Source organism: Podarcis liolepis (genome assembly GCF_965112155.1).
Source record: "Podarcis liolepis genome assembly, chromosome: 10".
NCBI lineage: Eukaryota > Metazoa > Chordata > Lepidosauria > Squamata > Lacertidae > Podarcis > Podarcis liolepis.
The window spans coordinates 1,567,449-1,582,144 of NC_139562.1; the positions used below are offsets into that span (position 1 = coordinate 1,567,449).

The 14,696-nt window shown below is 50.8% G+C and overlaps 1 long non-coding RNA gene across 1 annotated transcript; it reads left to right on the forward strand.

The window, feature by feature from the left end:
- Nucleotides 1-800: 800 nt before the first annotated feature.
- LOC310687099 lies at nt 801-7,698 on the forward strand. The gene is made up of 3 exons (XR_014516218.1): nt 801-1,625; nt 5,813-5,929; nt 6,978-7,698. It is a non-coding gene; the product is annotated as an uncharacterized lncRNA (long non-coding RNA).
- Nucleotides 7,699-14,696: the final 6,998 nt, after the last annotated feature.

Consider the following 14,696-nt stretch of genomic DNA (forward strand, 5'->3'; position numbering starts at 1 on the left):
TTCATGTGCATGTGCATACCCAGAACAAACTTAGTTGGTCTTTAAGGTGCTGCTGAAGAATTTTTTAATCTTCTTCTTTATTTCCATTCTTTTGGGATGCTGATGAGGACACTTAAGAGGCCAGCGGAGGTCATTGTCTTGCAAAGAAACTTGCATGACCAGTTCAGCGACTTGCTTGGTTAGATCCTAACCCTCACTGGACACCAGATCCCCCCCAAATTGGAAGGCCGTCAGGGCATCATCCAGACTCACCCCAAGCCTGCCATAACACAATAAATGATAATGACACAATAAACATTGCCCGGCTGGGAGTCTTGAAGGCTGTTCCCTGCAAGGCCCTTTCCACCAGGCCTGGGGGGTGGGACCCACACCCACCAGCTCCACTAAAGAGGTTCCTGGGGAGACCGGAGGGACATTGCTATGCCTGACAACAAATCCTAATTATTGGATTCTTTTGCCCCATCTTTTTGTGCCTGCCAAACAGCCGTGTCATGATTATGATAATGTTTTATTCTCTTGTTAATCATGCTGTTTTAAATGTGCATTTTATATTTGACTTCACTTAGCAAGGTTTTCTTTTGAAATGTTTAAGATTTTTTTTGTTAACTTGGTTTGTGTTTAATATGTGTTTTGCAGTTGACCTCCTTTGTAATGCATTACTTTGAAATCTTTAATATTTTAGTTTCCTGTTAATTATGTTGCTTTGACTGTATACTCATATTTGACTTTCTTCAGAAATGTTTGATTCTGCATTGTTTTATTGATGTTTAATATGCTGTAAACCTCTTTGAGGTTTTTTCTTAAAAATATAAAGTGGTATAGAAATGAAAATACTAATATTAACAAATAAACAAATGCATAAAGGGTTAGAGTTAAGAATAAAGTAAGGGGAATGTTCAGCCCGCATGAACTGGCCACAGTCTCTGATTCACAGGTATTTGTCCTTCTCGTCGAGCCTCACGGGCTGTCTCTGATGTCGCAGAGCCCAGGAAGTTGCAGCGCAAGACTGCCATAAAGCGAGATAACGCTCACTCACTGGTTGCTGTCCACAGGCACTTCCCTGAAGCTTAACCTGGCGAGCTCTCTGCCCTTTCATCTTTGCTCAGCTCACCTGGACAGCAAAGCTCCTGGACAGGGTCTGTGTCACATCCACAGAGCATTTCACGAGCCTCGCATGCCGTGTTGCCTGGCAACACTGTTTTTCTGTTTGCAGGCATAGCTATGGAGACGAGGTCCATCAACAGCTATTAGCCATGGCAGGTCCTTCCATGTTCAGAGGAGTCAACCTTTGAGCACAGCCTTCTAGGAAGAGCGTCAGAAGAGGGCAACTGCCTTCACAAGACAAACTCAGGCCAAAGATCTATCTAGCCTAGCATCCCGTCAATGACGGCTTGCTGGGATCTTCACAGCCTGGGAGCAATTGTCTGGCTGCTAACCCAGAATGCTGGAGTAGATGGACTTTTGGCTTCTGTTCTGAGGCTGTTGAACTTGGAGATCCCTGTGGCACCTGCCCAGCTGAAGAGCACAAAGCTCGAAGCACCTGCAAAAGTCTTGCCATCAAATGGTTGTTAAGATACGGTCCTGGAAGTCGCCCTTATGTTCATCCAAGGCACAGACATCCCAAGGTCTGTGGAACAGATGCTATTTCTGACTCCTGGGAACTCCTAGAGAGATTCCTCTCCGTGCACCAAGACACCCTCAAAAGCTGTCCCTAACAGGGGACAGGGGGCGGGCAGGTGGGGGGGACTCCCTGGTCCTGAATGGGGCAACTGTGTCCCAGAAGAACCAGGTGCGCAGCCAGGGAGTCATTTTGGAGTCACAACTGTCCATGGAGGCGCAGGTCAATTCTGTGTCCAGGGCAGCTGTTTATCAGCTCCATCTGGTACGCAGGATGAGACCCTCCCTGCCCGTGGACTGTCTCACCAGAGTGGTGCATGCTCTGGTTATCTCCCGCTTGGACTACTGCAATGCGCTCTACGTGGGGCTACCTTTGAAGGTGACCCGGAAACTACAACTAATCCAGAATGCGGCACCTAGACTGGTGACTGGGAGCGGCCGCCAAGACCACATAACACCGGTCTTGAAAGACCTACATTAGCTCCCAGGACATTTCTGAGCACAATTCAAAGTGTTGGCCCAGTATACCTGAAGGAGCATCTCCACCCCCATCGTTCAGCCCGGAAACTGAGGTCCAGCTCCGAGGGCCTTCTGGCGGTTCTCTCCCTGCAAGAAGCCACGTTACAGGGAACCAGGTAGAGGGCCTTCTCGGTAGTGACACCCACCCTGTGGAACGCCTTCCCACCAGATGTCAAGGAAATAAACATCTATCTGACTTTTAGAAGATATCTGAAGGCAGCCGTGTTTAGGGAAGCTTTTTAATGTTTGATGTTTTATTGTGTTTTTAATGTTCTCTTGGAAGCCGTCCAGAGTGGCTGGGGAGGCCTGGCCAGCTGGGCAGGGTATAAGTAATACGTTGTTGTTGTTGTTGTTGTTGTTGTTGTTGTTGTTGTTGTTGTTGTTGTTGTTGTTGTTGTTGTTGTTGCTGCTGCTGCTGCTGCTGCTGCTGCTGCTGCCTTCATTTTACTTGTAGATAGCAGGTAGTGACCTTTCTGGTAACATCCTATAGGGCAGATTCCTCCAGCGGAAGTGGAGTAGAACCACAAAAGGGATCTGCTCAGACTTTGTCCAGGTCCATCACAACCAACACCCTTATTCAGCCTTCCAAAAATATCACCCAGTTTTGGGGGAGGTTGCAATAAACTTGGTACATATCATAATATATGGTGGGAATGTAAGTTGGCACAATATTTTTTATTTTAATCAGGACGGAAATTATAAATGTTACTGAATAAACTATTGTTTGTTGTCCAAAATTAATGTTACCAAATATTTTGATGATACCAGTGTAAGATATATGGACAAAATAATTGCTACTCAATGGAAAACAGTCCAAAATCTGGCTCTGGATACTTGGCACCACTAACCAGTGGCGTAGCGTGGGGGGTGCAGGGGGGGCCGGCCGCACCGGGCGCAACATCTGGGGGGGCGCACTCGCACTCGCAGCTCTCTGCCCCTACCTGGCTCACTCACTCTCTCTCACTGCAGTGCTGGCTGTGCGAATCCGATACGAGCCACTGGGTCACTGCCCACTGTGGAGGGGGTGGGTGCCAGGCGTGCGGAGAGAGAGCGAGGGACTATCTGGGGGAGGGACAGTGCAGCGGCCGCCCAGCGCAGCGCTGAGCGCGGGAGAGAACCACACCAGACCAGACCAGGCAGCAGCAAGAAGAAGCTGGCAGCGGGGGCAGGTTAGGGGTTAGGGGGCGCAAATCACTTGCCTTGCCCCGGGTTAGGGGGCACAAATTACTTGCCTTGCCCCGGGTGCTGGCAACCCACGCTACGCTGCTGCCACTAACTCTCAAACAGAGCTGTAATGGAGAAAATTATGTATAATGTGAGATTTTTACAAGGACTAGAACTCCCAGACACTTTTAATATTATCTGGCATTCCTTTATTACATATACAATGGAACCATCATTTTCAAGTCAACCCTCCCACAAGCCTGGCAAATCTGGAACAACACTTGATAATCAGATAACATTGACATTCTTTAGTTGGTTATTTTAACCTGTATGCACCTGTACTCATTCTACATGCTTGTTTCATTATTTGGATTTTCATCTTTTGATTTTCATCTGCTGTTATAACTGCTCTGTTTTCATATATGTTATAAAATGAAACCGAAAAGCTTCGCCCAAAAGAAAACATGAAACACACCTGAATTGTGCGAAGGGCAGAGGACGGTGAGCTAGGGTTATGAGGAAGCACACATGTTCCCCAGGTGAGCATCTCTCACCTGTGGCAGGGGATGATGGGACGTTTGTGCAAGTCTCGGGTTTTCTCCTTTCACATGGTGGACATGTGTCGGCTTTCTTGCCTGGCCTCCAAAACGACAAGGGAGTCTTTGAAAAGTCTGGCCCGAGTCGAAATGCAAGCCAGCAGCTCTAAAAACTCTTTCGCATCCGCCCACGAGACCGAGACCGGCCACTTAGTGTTTTATGGCCTCGGGAATGTGGAGGACATTCTGGCTTTTGCCGGGAAATGAGAAGGCTGCTTGAAGCAATGCAGCAGAAAAGGGACAAGGAGATGTCTGAGGACTTCAAGCTCAGGCCTGTCTCTGCAAAGCTTCTCCTGGCAGAGCCACAAGTCCTGGTTTGGGACAACACTGGCTTCCTTCCCCACAAAAAACTTTCCGTGCAAAGTTATATGTGCTCTATTTCTTGGTATCTCACCCCATCTTGGCCTAGGACCCTCGTACCTACGGGACTGCGTCTCCTGGTATGCCCCATGGAGGACCTTAAGGTCCACAAATGACAACATTTTGGAGGTCCCAAGTCGCAAGGTGGTTAGATTGGTCTCAGCTAGGGCCAGAGCCTTTTCAGTACTGGCCCCGACTTGGTGGAACGCTCTGTCCCAAGACATCCGGGCCCTGCGGGACTTGACATCTTTCTGCAGGGCCTGCAAGATGGAGCTGTTCTGTTTGGCCTGTGGGTTGGACTCAGTCGGACCCTTCTGTTTCCTTCCCCTTATGGTTTTGATTTATGGGCTACTATTAAAATATTACAATTTAAAATACTATTTTAAATTGTATTTTAATAAACTGGGTTTGTTTGTTTGTTTGTTTGTTTGTTTGTTTGTTTGTTTGTTTCTCTCCCCCCCCCCCATTATGTTTTAATGTAATTTTATTGGTGTTAGCCGCCCTGAGCCCAGTTCTGGCCAGGGAGGGCGGGGTATAAATAAAAGAATATTATTATTATTATTATTTCAGATCAGCCTGACTTCCCACATAACAACTCTGATCGAAGGTGAGAAACGGATCTGCAAGGATTCCAAATCGGAACAACCCTGGACACAGTATTCCAAGTGCGGTCTAAGGCAGAATAGAGTGGTACTCTTACTTCCCTTGATCCGGACACTAGACTTCTGCTGATGCAGCCTAGAATAGCATTAGCCTTTTTTGCTGCTGCATCACACGGTAGGCTCATGTTCAGCTTGTGACCTGCTAAGACCCCAGGATCTTTTTCACATGTACTACTAGCAAGCCAGCTGCCCCCCCCATCCTATATTTGTACATCCAGTTCTTTAGGACAAAGTGCAGAACCTTACCTTTGTCCCTATTGAAACACATTTTCTTAGCTTGGGACCAGTTCTCCCATACGTTAAGGTCATTTAGAATCCTGATTCTGTCTTCTGCTGCTTTAGCTGCCCCTCCTGGCTTGGTGCCACCTGCAAATTTGATGAGCCTCCCCTCAAATCCTCCATCCGAAAGAGGGCCCTGAACCGCTTCCCTGGCCCTGCTTTCTTTGCAAAGGATGCCAGCTGACTGCTGCGGTCCTTTGCAGAGGCAGGATGATCTGGCTGGATGTGGCCCTCCTGAGAAGCCACACGGCGCTGCAGCTGCTCCAACCCCTGGCAGCCCTTCCAAAAACGCTCCCTGTTGAGCATCCAAGTATCATGTGTCATGCAACCCTTTTGGCTCTGCAGTGAGGCCTAGCAGCCCAGCAGGGGCAGCCACAAGAATTCCACGCCGGAGGTGGGAGGTTAGCCCAGCAGCTCAGCCAAGCTCCGCGGGGAGTGACTGAACGCCAAGCGCAATTGCGGAACAGCAACATCCCATAAAGTGCATGAATCGGCAGCCGCTTTCCCCACCAATAACAGCAAAAAAAAGGAGGGGGGAGCCACAATGTGGAAATGCGGATACTGATTTCTGGACTTCTGCCTGTGAGTGACTCTTTCCAAACTCATCTCCTACAGGGAATCTGCCTGCTTTGCAGGAATGAGAGTCGAGAACACAACGTCCGAAATACAGCCTCGTGATCCCGCTTGATTTCAACAGCAGGGCAGGATTATGCCGGGCTTTCCTGTTACTCGGTGAGTAGCAGGCATGTCATCCCTTCCGCTCTCCTGCAAAATGCTCAGCTGGGACACAGGACTACGGCCTGATGGGCAGCCAAGTAGAATGAAGGCATGTTGAGTCATTCTCCTTTCCCAAACGGGCACAGATCAGACGTCAGGAAGGGCAACACTCAGAAACTGTCAGGAAATCCGTTTCGCCTCCCTGGACTCTCTGCTGATGACCCGTGAGTTGCTGTTCTCCCCCAGAATAATTTCAAAGGGAGACTCCGTTACAGGTTTTTAAGCAGAGGTTGGATTGTCATCTGTCAGGGATGCTTTAGCTATGATTCCCTCAAGGTCCCTTCCAACTCTACTGTTCTGTGATCCCAACAGGATAAATCTGAATTAGAACCAATAACAACATTAGACTCTTTTCACTTCAGCTCAGATTGAGACAATGGTTTTATGTCACTCTACGAGTGCTAACGAGATGTGGGTGGCACTGTGGTCTAAACCACAGAGCCTAGGACTTGCCAATCAGAAGGTTGGCGGTTCGAATCCCTGCAACGGGGTGAGCTCCCGTTGCTCGGTCCCAGCTCCTGCCAACCTAGCAGTTCGATAGCACATCAAAGTGCAAGTAGATAAATAGGTACTGCTCTGGCAGGAAGGTAAACGGTGTTTCTGTGCACTGCTCTGGTTCACCAGAAGCGGCTTAGTCATGCTGGCCCAGAAGCTGTCTGCAGACAAACGTCGGCTCCCTCTGCCAATAAAGCGAGATGAGCGCCACAACCCCAAACACAAGAGCCCTCCCTCTCCCATCCCACAATTTCCAGCAACTGGTATTCAGGAGCATTGCTGCCTCTGTGGTCTTAACCCCTTTACATGCTAGCTTGCAAGAATATACACAATTAGATTGGACTGCAAAAGTGAACAGAACTGTACACTGGATTCCAAGTGTAGCCACACCATAGATTTGCACAATGGCATCAAATCAGCGGTTTTCTTTTCCTTTCCTAACTATCCCTAGCATAGGATTTTGCCGTATACTGATTTAAACCCATTTCTGTTTTTCCTTCCCACCCAGCAGTCAACATGGAAAACATTGTGCAAATGTTTTATTCAGCTCTGAATTGTGCATCACATGAATGAAGTGTGTTCCCCTGAGACCTGGTGAAATGGAATGGAAGTGTGAGTCACCAGAGGCAAGGCGCTACAGAAGCAGGGAGCCAACACAGAAGAGACCCTGCTCTACGTGCCTCAGCCTAAGGGGTTGTCCTCAGCAATGCCCCAGCAGTGGTCCAGGAGTCCCAGTGGGGGGGGCAGTGGGGGGCATGGCATTCCACCATGTAGTACCCAATGGCTCCCATGGATTTGTCTCGTTGAAGCAAACTCATTGTTTGGGTGTGTGGGTAGGATTGTTCCACTTGTTCACGTGTGACTGGGCATAATGGAAAGTACTTCTTCATGCAGAGCAGAGTTAAACTGTGGAACTCCCCCCCACAGGAAGCAACTTGGATGGCTTTAAAAGAGGATGGGCTATGGATGGCTAATAGCCACAATGGCTCTGCCTCCACATCCACAGCTGTGTGGGATGTGATACATAAGTAGCAGTCAAGTACAACATTCCTTGTTTTCCTAGAGTGGACATGCGAGGGAATGTTTGGTCCAGCCAGTCGGAACTTCCTGTTTCCTCCTGGCTGGAGCATACTTCCTTTGCATGTGACTAGAGGTGGGCGTGACCTTACCTGTCCAGGTAACAAAAGGACAAGGCATGCTGCCACATTCTCTCTCTTTGACTTCCTCCTTCGTTGGAGCAGCTTTTTAGCTAGAGATGCTTCCAGCCAACAGAGGACACTGGGATTATCGCCATATGGGATAGCTCCACATGTATATACTTTGTAACTAAGTCTGCCTTCAGGGATCCAACTGTGGACTGAATGTGAGTAAACTTATTTTATATACTTTACACTAGATTGTGTCGTGTTAATTTTTTTTAAGAGGGATATAAGGAAACTTACCAGGAACCTAATAGTGAGAGGCTTACACAAGCCTGCAACCAGCTATCCGCTGTGTGTTTAAAAGGGAGTGTGAAAACTCTGCTAAGTGAAGAAACTGGGTAGCGCAAGTTAGAAAGGATGTTAATAAATAACATATCCTCTCCTGCCTCCCTGAACATTCCCACAAGCCAGAGGGTGTGATGCTGCTGAATCCAAGCCGCTGGAAACCACAGGCGGGGAGAGGGCTCTTGTGCTAGAATCCTGCTTGCTGGTTCCCCTGCTTCCTTGGAGGTTTCTAAGCAGAGCTTGGGTGACCATCTGTTATTTGTTGTTGAGTCGTTTAGTCGTGTCCGCCTCTTCGTGACCCCCTGGACCAGAGCACACCAGGCCCTCCTGTCTTCCACTGCCTCCCACAGTTTGATCAAACTCATGCTGGTGGCTTCGAGAACACTGTCCCACCATCTCGTCCTCTGTCGTCCCCTTCTCCTTGTGCCCTCCATCTTTCCCAACATCAGGGACTTTTCCAGAGCGTCTTCTCTTCTCCTGAGGTGGCCAAAGTATTGGAGCCTCAGCTTCAGGATCTGTCCTTCCAGTGAGCACTCAGGGCTGATTTCCTTCAGAATGGAGAGGTTTGATCTTCTTGCAGTCCATGGGACTCTCAAGAGTCTCCTCCAACACCATAATTCAAAAGCATCAGTTCTTCGGCGATCAGCCTTCTTTATGGTCCAGCTCTCACTTCCATACATCACTACTGGGAAAACCATAGCTTTAACTATACGGCCTTTGTTGGCAAGGTGATGTCTCCGCTTTTAAAGATGCTGTCTAGGTCTGTTATAGATGCTTTAATTCCATGGTTCTCCTGATCCAGCGGTGCTATTCTCATAGTCTTATTCGGCTAGGTAGGGTGGAGGCAGCAGCAGCCTGGCCCTCTGGACTCAAGGAGGCAATTGTTTCCTCAGCTGAGTAGGATGCGTTGGGTCTCTACCTCTCTCGAGACGTCGAGCATAACGGGGGGTAGGGGGGCTCCCACTTTTTCTGCCGCTGCCTCATTCTCTCCTCCCCATTGACAGCCCTGCTGCGCAGACGGGCACCGGCGCCTGAGCTCGGGGTCTCCCAGAATCCTCTCCCGGAAACATCCTAGGAAGACCCCACCTAACTCCGCCCGGACTCCTCGGATCGCTCCCTGGAGGGCAGAGCGCCACGTCGGAAAGCGACCGCGTTAGTGCAGGCGCGTCTCCAGAAACTGCAAAACCTCCCTAGGCGCACTTAAAAGGCCCCCGGTGCGCAAAATGGGGCTGGCTTCCGAGGCAAGGTGCTATGGATCGCGCTGCGCCTGCTGCCGCCCACTGCCTCACCGCGCAGGAAGATTCTCTGGGCTGATTCCTCCGCAGCCGCTTTGGTCCAAGGTGGGACGGGGGCGGGGCTTTTGTTTTCTTGGAGTTCAAATCAGAGACCTTGCCAACAAAGGTCCGTATAGTTAAAGCTATGGTTTTCCCAGTAGTGATGTATGGAAGTGAGAGCTGGACCACAAGGAAGGCTGATCACCGAAGAATGGATGCTTTTGAATTCTGGTGCTGGAGGAGACTCTTGAGAGTCCCATGGACTGCAAGAAGATCAAACCTCTCCATTCTGAAGGAAATCAGCCCTGAGCGCTCACTGGAAGGACGGATCCTGAAGCTGAGGCTCCAATACTTTGGCCACCTCATGAGAAGAGAAGACTCCCTGGAAAAGACGCTGATGTTGGGAAAGATGGAGGGCACAAAGAGAAGGGGACGACAGAGGACGAGATGGTGGGACAGTGTTCTCGAAGCCACCAGCATGAGTTTGATCAAACTGCGGGAGGCAGGGGAAGACAGGAGGGCCTGGCGTGCTCTGGTCCAGGGGGTCACGAAGAGGCGGACACCGCTAAACGACTCAACAACAACGAGAGGGGACACATGACGACACGATGTCGAGCGGGGGGGGGGGCAGCTGCCGCCAAGGGATTTCGAATTTCTGAAGGGCTGCCACGTGGAGGGTGGAGCCGCCTTCTGTTCCTGCTGCTTCAGAGGGAAGAACCCGATCCAGTGGATTCAAACGACAAGGAAGGAGGATTCCGACTAAACCAGGTTCTTGCATTGCAGGGGGATGGACTAGAGGACCTTTGGGGTTCCTTCCAGCTCTACGATCCTATGACGGGGCGTTTGTCTGCATGGATAAGTAGGAGAATCCAGAAATGGGGGTAGGAATGACACCCCGAATTGTGTCATCCTGGTCATTTGTGGAGAGAGCTATTGCTACGCATCTTCACTGAACAAATAAACTCGCTTGCAGCGTCACGCGCATCCCAAAATCACGCAGCCAGTAGTTCCCTTGTAAGCGCAAGGTGTCGGGTGTATTATGGGTGCGCGCGCGCGCGCGCGTCCCCGCTCACCCTCACCCAACAGCAACCCTTGTGTGGCCTCAGATGGGCTCTCTGCGGTATTATCTCTTCCTCTCTGTTTTATTTTAGGTATTTATATACCGCTTTTCGGGCAGACCTCACCAAAGCGGCTGACCTAGGATGCGAGAGGCAGCGTAGAGACCAGGGTTCAAATCCTCCACTCGACCACGAAGCTCACGGGCTGTGACCGCCTCTCGTCCCGACCTACCTCTCAGGGTTGTTGAGGTGATTAATGGAGGAGGGGAAGAGCCATCCTGAGAATGTGGGGTGTAAACGAGATAAATAAACGAAATCAATAAAAGGTGTTTGTTTCGAAACAGCTGCGAGTGCGGGTTCTGCCCTCCCCTCGGGGCAGAGTAAGGAGACAACTTCGCGATGGCCATCCCTGCCTCCTGTGGCAGAGAGTTCCGTGGGTTAACTCTGCGCTGCGGGAAGAGGGACTTGCTTTGATCCGTCCTGCTTCCTCCAACCTTCGGCTTTCCGGGATGTCCACGATTTCTCCTGTTCTGAGAGAGGCAGTTAAACTTCTCACTTTCTCCTTTCTCCGCGCCATTGCATAATTTTATAGACTTCCTGCCCTCGCCTTTTCTCCGAACTAAAAAAGTCTTAAACGGCGCGACGTCTCTTCTCAGCGGATTCGCTCCGGCCCTTTTATCACTTGGGCGGCCCTTTCCTGAACCTTTCCTGGCACTTACATCAGGGGGCCTTACAACCTAAGGCCCGGGGGCCGGATGCGGCCCAATCGCCTTCTCAATCTGGCCCGCGGACGGTCCGGGAACCTGAGTGTTTTTACATGAGTAGAATGTGTCCTTTTATTTAAAATGCATCTCTGGGTTATTTGTGGGGCATAGGAATTCGTTTATTCCCCCCCCCCCAAAAAATAGAGTCCGGCCCCCCACAAGGTCTGAAGGAGGGTGGACCGGCCGAAAAAGGTTGCTGATCCCTGCTTTACATCCATCAAATGGCATCGGCCTTGGCCGTCCAGGGAGAGCCACTCTCGACCCATAAAGGCAGAGCCGGAGAAGGGATCCTGGCAGACGCCTTTCTAAACCGATCCCGCGCCAGCTTTAAATCCCGCAGGATCTTCCCTCTTCCCTTTGCGGAGCTGGGAAGCGCGGGATCTCCCCGGGAGAGATCTCGCCGCTGCGCCCGCTGGAAAACTCCGAACCAAGAGTTCGAACCAAGAGTTGGCGAAGCCTGATCTCATTCTCAGGCGCGCGCGCCATTCCAGTTCGTGGCCGCTTCGGGGTCGAGGACTTTAACCTCCCCAACCCCCAGTGATGGGGGAGGCTCCGCAGCCCCCCGGCAGAGCACCTGCCCTGCACGGCAGGGGGTTGGACTAGATGTCCCTTGGGGTCCCTCTTCCAACTCCACGATTCTGCGCTTCTATGATTCCATGCAAAAGGGCTCCGTTTCCAAGGGCCGCCAGGGAGCTGCTCGGCGGGGCAAAGGTGCGCTCGCTCCGTAGGGATAAGGAGCCTTCGCGCGTCATGTAGTCACAGTATCATAGAACTGTAGAGCTGGAAGGGGACCCCCGGGGTCATCTAGTCCAACCCCCGGAGGTCGTAGCTCAGGGATCCCTGACAGATTAGCCACCTACCCAAGGGAAGGGAGTCCGCCACCTTCCGATGTCTCCCCAAGAGGCAGACTTTCCTGGCTCACGCGTTTCCCGGAGAGGCTTGGCGTTCTCTAAGCTCCGTCTCAAATGGGACATTTCAAAGGGACGCAAAATCCCGATTCTGCCGATCGGAACCTGAGCACCGCTTCGTGACCGCTAAAGTGCGGTTGTGGTTGTTGTTGTTAATTTGCTTTGCTTACAAATAGTACGTGCATTGTCCGTTTTTCCAGGTTGTATAGAGCGCGGTTCTGAGGGGCCCAGATTCCAGCCCCACCTCGGAGAAAGTCCCCCTGGGCTCCTCCTTCCCGCGACCCAGTCTCAGTTATCCAGCTGCAGAATGGGAATATAAAGATAACACGGCCGTGGGCAGGGGAGGGGGGATCCAGGGGCAAGCTGGGGGGGCAGAAGAACCTAAGAAGAGCCTGCCGGATCAGGCCACTTGGACCATCTAGTCCAGGATCCGAGTGCAAGACCCCCCGCCCCCCGCGGCTTCCAGCAAGGGACATTCAGAAGCGCTGCTGCCTCCATCGCGTCTAAGAGTCAACTTCCTCCAGAATTGGTCTTTTAAAAATAACAATAAGAAATAATAATGAATTTTTATTTGTATCCCGCCCTCCCCGGCCGAGGCCGGGCTCAGAGCGGCTAACATAAAAAGCCATCCAAGTTCGGTGCCATCATTGGCTCCTGTGGAGGGGAGTTCCGTAGTTCATCTCTGCGCTGCGTGAAGAAGGACTTTCTTCTGTCTGCCCTGATTTCCCCCACATTCAGCTTCGTTTGGATGCCTACGAGTTCTGGGGTTATGAAACAGGAAGAAAAAACATTTCTCTCTCCAGGCCAGGTATAATTTTATATACTTCTGACCTGTCGCCTTTTACTCGCTTTTTCTCTGGACTAAAAAAATCCCAAACGCTGCCATATTTCTTCTTAGATCACCTTTTCTGAACATTTTCCAGCTGTGCAATATCCTTTGTTGTTGTTGTTGAGTCGTTTAGTCGTGTCCGACTCTTCGTGACCCCCTGGACCAGAGCATGCCAGGCACTCCTGTCTTCCACTGCCTCCCGCAGTTTGGTCAAACTCATGCTGGTAGCTTCGAGAACACTGTCCCACCATCTCGTCCTCTGTCGTCCCCTTCTCCTTGTGCCCTCCATCTTTCCCAACATCAGGGTCTTTTCCAGGGAGTCTTCTCTTCTCACGAGGTGGCCAAAGTCTTGGAGCCTCAGCTTCAGGATCTGTCCTTCCAGTGAGCGCAATATCCTTAGACCACTGGAAACCTCTCCAAAAACACGCGCTTATATTTCCTAGCCTCGCAATAAAATCCAGCGTTGGGCAGGGGTTGAAGGGGGAAGACCCTCGCTCCCATTTCGACGTGGGGCAGGGCGGGGGGGGGATTCCTCCAGGCGGAGTCTCTGCAAAGGACGACCGTGGAAACTCGAGGCTTCCTGCCTGGCATATATTTGAAAATGCACCAGCGAAATTAAGCGTAGCTCCGTTGCAAGCAAAAAGTCACTTTTGTTCCTGGCGTTAAATCCTCCCTTGTTTTAACTTCGTGGGACGGTCTTCGTTCACATTTCGTTACGCCAAAATTATCGCCCCCGATTGGGGGGTTTATAAAGATTTTTTTCAAGGGCGCAAGGGAACGTTTACAAAAAGGGACCGAGTCCGAATCAGCAAATCCGAAAAGAATGCTGTAAAAGTTTCTAAAATAATACTGTTGACGCGGAATGGCCGAGGAGGGGATTCCCCGGACCCCGTTTCTCCACCCACCCACCCAAATTTTGCGGGTTTCTACCGAGAGTAGGATGACCCCGCTGCGCGCACTACGAATTCGGGGTCGCCAGTCGAGCTGGAGTCTTAAAAACTTTCGGTCTTTTGGGGCGGAGCTTGGAGTTTCGAATTTGTTTTTGATATATAATTTTTATATATGCATGTATATAGAAAGCCAAAACGAATTCTCAAAGCGTTGGCTAATTCGGTTTTATGCTGTATTTTGCATTTGTAGATCGCTCAGAGAACGCCGGTGGTCGGGCAGCGGATAAATATCGTTAATAATAATGGACAACGTTAATTATTAATAATAAATCATTCGTCGTCATTAATAATTTTAATTGTGAAACAATATAAAGCATCGAGTTACGGTTTTCCTCTGGACGAGATACATGAGTTGAGATTGTCAGCCTCGATGGCACCAGAACAACAACTCAAGCACCGAGTGAAATCCAGCGACGACAGCACAGGAGGAGACCAGCGGCGGTGGATCGGGTCGAATCCCGGGTCCCCACGCAGCTCCGCCGCAGGGCGCGCCAGCTCCGGACCTCCTCCTCCCGCGCACCTCCTCAGCATCTGGCCTCAAGAAGAGGGGGAAGGAAGAGCCCCCCCCGCTCAGTTATGGCCGCTCTTCTAAAGCCGCCCAGGTTGGTGGGCATCCCATCTTCCTGCGGGAGGGAGTTCCGTGGGTTAACTCTGCGCTGCTGAATCTCCCGACCTTCCGTTTCGCGAGAGAGCAATTTTTACGCTAGCAAAACCTCTCTCTCTCTCTCTCTCTCTCTCTCTCTCTCTCTCTCTCTCTCTCTCTCTCTCTACTTTCTCCTTTTATACCCTCCTATCACATCGCCTCTTCCCCGCTTTTTCTCTGTACTAAAAAGTCGTCGTCCCCCCCCAGCTGCCCCCTTCCCTCTCAGCGAAGTCTCTCGACCGGCTTGAGGATCTCCGACTGCCTTTTCTGAACCGTTTTGCGCCCGCAGCGCCGCCGCACCGCAGACTTGCCCA